The following is a 6000-nucleotide window of genomic DNA, read 5'->3' on the forward strand; positions in this document are numbered from 1 at the left end:
AGTTTGTATAATGCAGTGCGAATTTCCCTCAGTCACACCCTCAGATGTAATGAGGAGAGTAATTCACACTTCTCCTTGCAGACCTGTGAAGGTGTCACATCACTGTGACCAAAGTTAAGGATGCAAATTCTCTGTAAAGCAAGTGGAGAGGTAGGTCTCTAAGCAGAGGAAATAGTATTTAAGTTGTCTATTTAACATGTATCGTGAGTGTCCTACACACACACCCCAGTGAGTACCTAACATGTAAAAATTTAACAACTGTGGTTTCCATCATTTGGAACAGAGAAAGGAACTGTCACATCCTTTAGGTACTTGCAGTAGCTTAAGGCGAACTATTTCTAGACCAATTTCTATTGATGTTCATGGATCACATTCTGCATTTGATTGCTTCAGAGTAAAGTGGAGTAACTGAATGGCATAATTAGAAATACTACTGATTCACACCAGAGTGAGAGTCTCTGCTCTTTCCCACCCCCTACATCCAAGGCTCACAGCTCCAAATGAACCAACAACAATTTCTTGTGTGAGAGCTGCTGGCTATGGAATTTGGACCTGCTGAAGTTCGGAAAAGAGAGAAAAACCTACACAAACAAACACCTACTTCTAAGCTCTAATCAGTCAATCAAGAGACTGCCACAGACTTGAAAATGCAGCTTAATTGACCGGTAGAATCCCAGACCTTGACATTGTAAATGAAGGTAAGCACCAACATATTAAAAACTCACCACTGTAATTAACCTTGTTTTTAATAAAGACTAGAGTCCCACAGAAAATTAAGGGTTATTTATGCAATTGATTTCATTAGTGTTGTGTGGCAAACATAATAAAAATGGCCTTGCAGGCTTATGTGAGATTAAGGACAGAGTGACACTGCATTGAGTCCAGCTTGAGAGCGTTGTTATCACAGTAAGAGCCACACTTGTCACATGTGCTGCACATTCTTCACAATGCTCCTAACAGAAATACAGTTTTAATATTCCTACACAATGCCTCCAATTGTGGGTTGCTTTTACCCTCGTAAGACTGCATTTGGGTATTTCTGCTCTAATGTTGTGAAATAACCTCTCTTATATTTTTTTCCAGAAATTAAATCAGACCTTAAACAGGTTGTAGGGTGCAAACAGGGAGTAAAATGAAATAAGTGAAGAGTAGTTTCAGTTTATATGAAGATACAGTAGTTTTCTGCCTATAGGGGAACACTTGGTTATACTTGCTTTGACTGTTTCAAAGTTTTTTTAGTCAAAGACCTTTGTTAAGCCCCCCTACTCAGATACGTTGAGTCCATTTGCTCCTCGGGTTGTTCATTGGGAGAATGATTCAGGACTGGAGGCAGAAAATCTTACATTTAAAGAAGCGCTGACAGGTGGAATAAACACAGCATAGACTTCTTTAACCTTTAAGAGGTCTCTGACATATGTATATGTTTATGTAGAAAGACAGCACAGAGAGAGATGCAAAGAAAAATGAAAATGGAGAGAAATGCCCAGAGAGCATCATCATGACTATGGCAAACACATACCTCTGTCTTTCCAAGTTCTCCTAGATCTGGAAACATTTTCACAAGTGCAAAAGTTTCAGTTTTCCCACACACTTGACGATCTACCTTCCAGCTCTATCCTGGGGTTTGGCCTGTGCACAGCACTAGGAATGTCCTACAGGCATCTCGGTGTCCACCCTCCCTCCTTTCCTATCTAGTGATACAGTCTTAGCCATTTCCCAAATATATTCATGTGCAGATGGCACAGGCTACCTTGTGCAATCAGCAGCAAGGGCAAATGGAGGGCAAATTAGTGCTGTATTGATGGTAAAGAATCACAAGAGGCTTCAGCTCCTCTTTGATTCAACTCTGCCTTACAGAGACAACAGATATTTGGTGGGATAAATCATCGTGCAATTATTTGCAGAATAAAATTATTCATCCTGTGCATTGGTGCTATAACACAGAAAGCAAGGCTGACACTAGAATGAAAAATATAACCCTTCTTGTCAAACAAATCAGAGAGCTACTATATGTGTGTAACTCCCTATAAAGACTACTGTTTCTATTACAGTTGCTCACTGACTTTGAATTTCTGAATCAAGGCATGAAAGCAAGCGGAAGGCTCTTGTTCGGGAAATTTAATTAACTTTCTTTCCATACAAAATAGGTGTGCTTAAGTCAGTATGTTTCAGAGAAAATAATTCCAGATTCTCCTAAGGAAGTTAAATGATGCATCTGTAGGAAAAGAAAAAAAATCAAATGTCTTTTGGTATGTAGTAATTCCATCCATGACTTTAAAGTGATCCACAAAAAAAACCCCCAAAAAATCCATGCAAGATTACATTGGCTCATGCTTTGGAGTGTCTTCAAACAAAATATTTGTCTGTATGGACCCTTCAGGTCTGGAGGTCAACATGCTGATTCTTAGCTGGGATACAGTATCATCAACATGCACCAACAGCCTCTCCCCTCCAGGCAGGTCCCAGCTGCTGCTACTGGAGGCCGGAGTGCTAAACGGGAATCCAGCCAACCATGGAGAGAAATGTGCCTTCCAGCAGCTCATGATCCCAAGCAGTCAGGGCCAGGAGGGCATTGCACATTGATCATGAAGACAGACAAAATTTGTGAGCAACATCTGTTAAACAAAGATTGATCTTTAATGCTATAGTGGCTATATAATAAAGCACATAGAGGGTGGGGAAAGGTCAATGCTGGGTGTCAACAGGCACCAGTGTTTGCACGAATTGCTTGGATTCAAAGTACTTACAGCTGAAACATATCTTGGATTGGATAAAGCAGGGTTCAGGTGCCGGACTTCAATACCCATTCAGATCATAGAATAAAGGATTGAGTCCAACCCTGAGCCCTGCACAGGACCATCCCAAAGAGTCACACCATGTGCCAAGGAGCCTTATCCAAATGCTTCTTGAACTCTGTCAGGCCATCTGGGGAGCCTCTTCCAGTGCCCAACCACCCTCTGGGTGAAGAAATTTTTTCTAATATCTAACCTAAACCTCCCCTGACACAACTTCAGGTCATTTCCTCTCTGGTCACCACAGAGAGGTGCCCCTTCTCTTCCTCTCACTAGGAAGTCGTAACTGCAATGATGTCTCCCCTCAGTTTCCTCTTTTCCAGGCTGAACAGACTGAGTAATCTCAGCTACTCCTCACACCGCTTCCCCTCAAGGCCCTTCATCATCTTTGTTGCCCTCCTTTGGACAATCTCTAAGAACTTAATACCTTTCTTATATTGTGATGCCCAAAACTGCCACAATATTCAAGGTGAGGCCACCCCAGTGCAGAGCAGAGCAGGACAATCCCCTTCCTCGCCCAGCTGGCGATGCATTGCCTGATGCCCCCCAGGACATGGTTGGCCCTCCTGGCTACCAGGGCACAGCTGACTCATATTTCAACTTGCTGTCAACCAGGGCCCCCAGGGTCCTGTTCCACAACACTGCTTTCCAGTATCTCATTCCCCAGTCTGTACGAACATCCAAGGTTGCCCCATTCCAGGGGCAAAATCTGACACTTCCCCTTGTTGAATTTCACATGATTGGTGATGGCCCAGTCATCTAATTTATTGAGGTCTCTCTGCAGGGTCTCCCTGCCTTTGAGGGAGTCAACAGCTCCTACCAGTTTTGTGTCATCTGCAGACTTGATCACTATCACTTCCAGTCCTACATCCAAGTCATTTATGAAGATATTGAAGAGCATAGGGCCCAAGATGGAGCCTTGTGAAACCCTACTAATGGTAGGTCACCAGTCTGGTGTTACCCCATTCACTATTACCCTCTGTGCTCAACCTGTGAGCCAATTGCTCACCAACCACATGATGTGTTCATCCAGCTGTGTGCTTGATCCTTATCCAAAAAGCAGGACTTTCCTGTTGTGAAGCCCTGCTGGCTGCGACCAATGATTGTGTTGCCTTTCAGGCGTTTTTCAATACTTCCCAGAATAATCTTCTCCATAACTTTATCAGGCACTGATGTGAGACTGACAGGCCTGTAATTTCTAGGCTCTCCTTTCTTGCCCTTCTTGAAAACCGGGATAATATTCACCACCTTCCAGTCAGCTGGGACATATCTGATTTCCCAAGATCTCTCCAAAATCATTGAGAAAGGTTTTAGATGCCATCAACCAGCTTTTTGAGGATTCTGGGATGAATCCCATCAGGCCCCATAGATTTGTAGAAATCCAGATGGAGGAGCAGATCCCACACAATTTCAAGGTCTACTGGGAGTTGATCATTCTCACAGTCGTGGTCCTCCAGCTCAGGGCGCTGAAACTCCCTCGGTCTGTTATCCATGTTGAAAACAGAGGCAAAGAAAGTGTTAAAAATCTCTGCCTAGTCTCTGTGCCTTTTTGTGTAAGGACTGAAAGCCTGCAGGGCTGTCTCTCTCTCACTTCCCTTAGACCAGGTTGCTTCTACTCTATCCTACAACCACACGTGTGCTGAGGCTTTTATACCTGCTGTCAGATCACATTTACACATTCTGTGAGCATCTATGGCTAAAATAGGTGTTGAAGTGATGGTTTTAAGAACTGTATTTGTAATTTCTTTGAATTCAAGTGTAAAGTACGTAAACTGATTCAACAATATATGAAGCACCTTTCTTACCCTTCTCTAAAACTGGAATTTAAGACTACCTGCAAGCAAAGTACTAAAATGGAGGACTCCAGTCCTCTTTGTGTTTATTTTTCCCTTTTCCTATATGTGCAAACACCTAGGAGATCAAAACTCATGGTCCCTGAATTTAGGATTCATGCTCTGCATTTGACCTGATAAAAAACAGGAAATCTGAGAAAATACGATATTTTGAAAACCAGTGTGTGCTTCCTTTTCTTGCTAGGAAAATAAAGGTTATGCTGTTACCCCTATCTTTACACCTCTATTGCCATTTGTCAGCTGGATCAAAAAAGAACCCTTCCTAAAAGACCTAAATAGGATTTTTAGGAGAACTTGTCCATACCCTAGGTAAGTAAATGCCAAGCATCTGTCTCAATAACGGCACCTCATAATCCAGTAAAATAATCCCAAGGAGATGTAATAATACTGAAAAACAAACCAACCAACTCAGACTTTCAGCAGTCCTTTCAATCCTCTACATTGGAAATTACCTGTTAGATTTCCACTGAGCAATTGGGTCCAATTGGTCCTGCTTGGAGTGGGAGGTGAAGCTAGAGCATCTGCAGAGGTCTCTTCTAACCTAAATTATTCTGTGAATCCAGAAAAAGCGTATCAGGTAATAAAAAGGGTGCTCTCAGAGGGATACTGTCACCCTTTTGAGTGTGTCAAATAAATCTGAGCTGTCTTTTGCTGACCTACTTCCCTTCCTCCCCCTGCAGCTGGAGTCAAGATCAGACACAGCCACAATAACTTGTACTCTGGCAGTGTTAGCTGTAACATCCATTCCAGAGCAATCATCAGGCAGTGGCAGTTGGTGAAGCTGTTAGAGATCTCTGTTATATGCCAAAAGCTACACCCAAGACCACATAGTGGAAAGTTTTAAGATTCCTTGGTGCACATTTCAAGTTTATACCCTTCTAATGTTCTTCACAGATAGCGTCAAATTCTCTAGCTGGCGCCATGCTGAGGTCTGGAGAGTCTAAGTTCCTGTGATTAGAAGTGAGGATCACTTCATCTCTCAAGCATTTCTGCCTTGCCGATTCCCTTCCCTTCCCGAAGAATCAAAATCCTATTAACTCTCTGTAAATTGCATTGGTAGGGTGGGTGCAAGGGGGTTTGTTGCCATGTAAAGATAAAAATAACTTCCATCCAATCTTATCTCTCCTAAGGTAAATTATGCATGTGTAATAGCAAGATATGTGATAGCTGTCCCCTGATTTTTACCAGGAATGAGCAGCCAAAATATTATAAATCTTAGATATGAGTACAAGAAACAACCTCTTTTTTATTTTTTGGACTGGCTCCAATTTTATCAGGCAAACTCCATCCCTGCAAGTGAAAAACCACTGAGTCAGAAATGGGATGGATAAGTCTTCATTCCACAGATCTCTGGC

Source organism: Manacus vitellinus, unplaced genomic scaffold, assembly GCF_001715985.3.
Source record: "Manacus vitellinus isolate BGI_N305 unplaced genomic scaffold, ASM171598v3 scaffold_1_pilon, whole genome shotgun sequence".
In the NCBI taxonomy this organism is placed as follows: domain Eukaryota; kingdom Metazoa; phylum Chordata; class Aves; order Passeriformes; family Pipridae; genus Manacus; species Manacus vitellinus.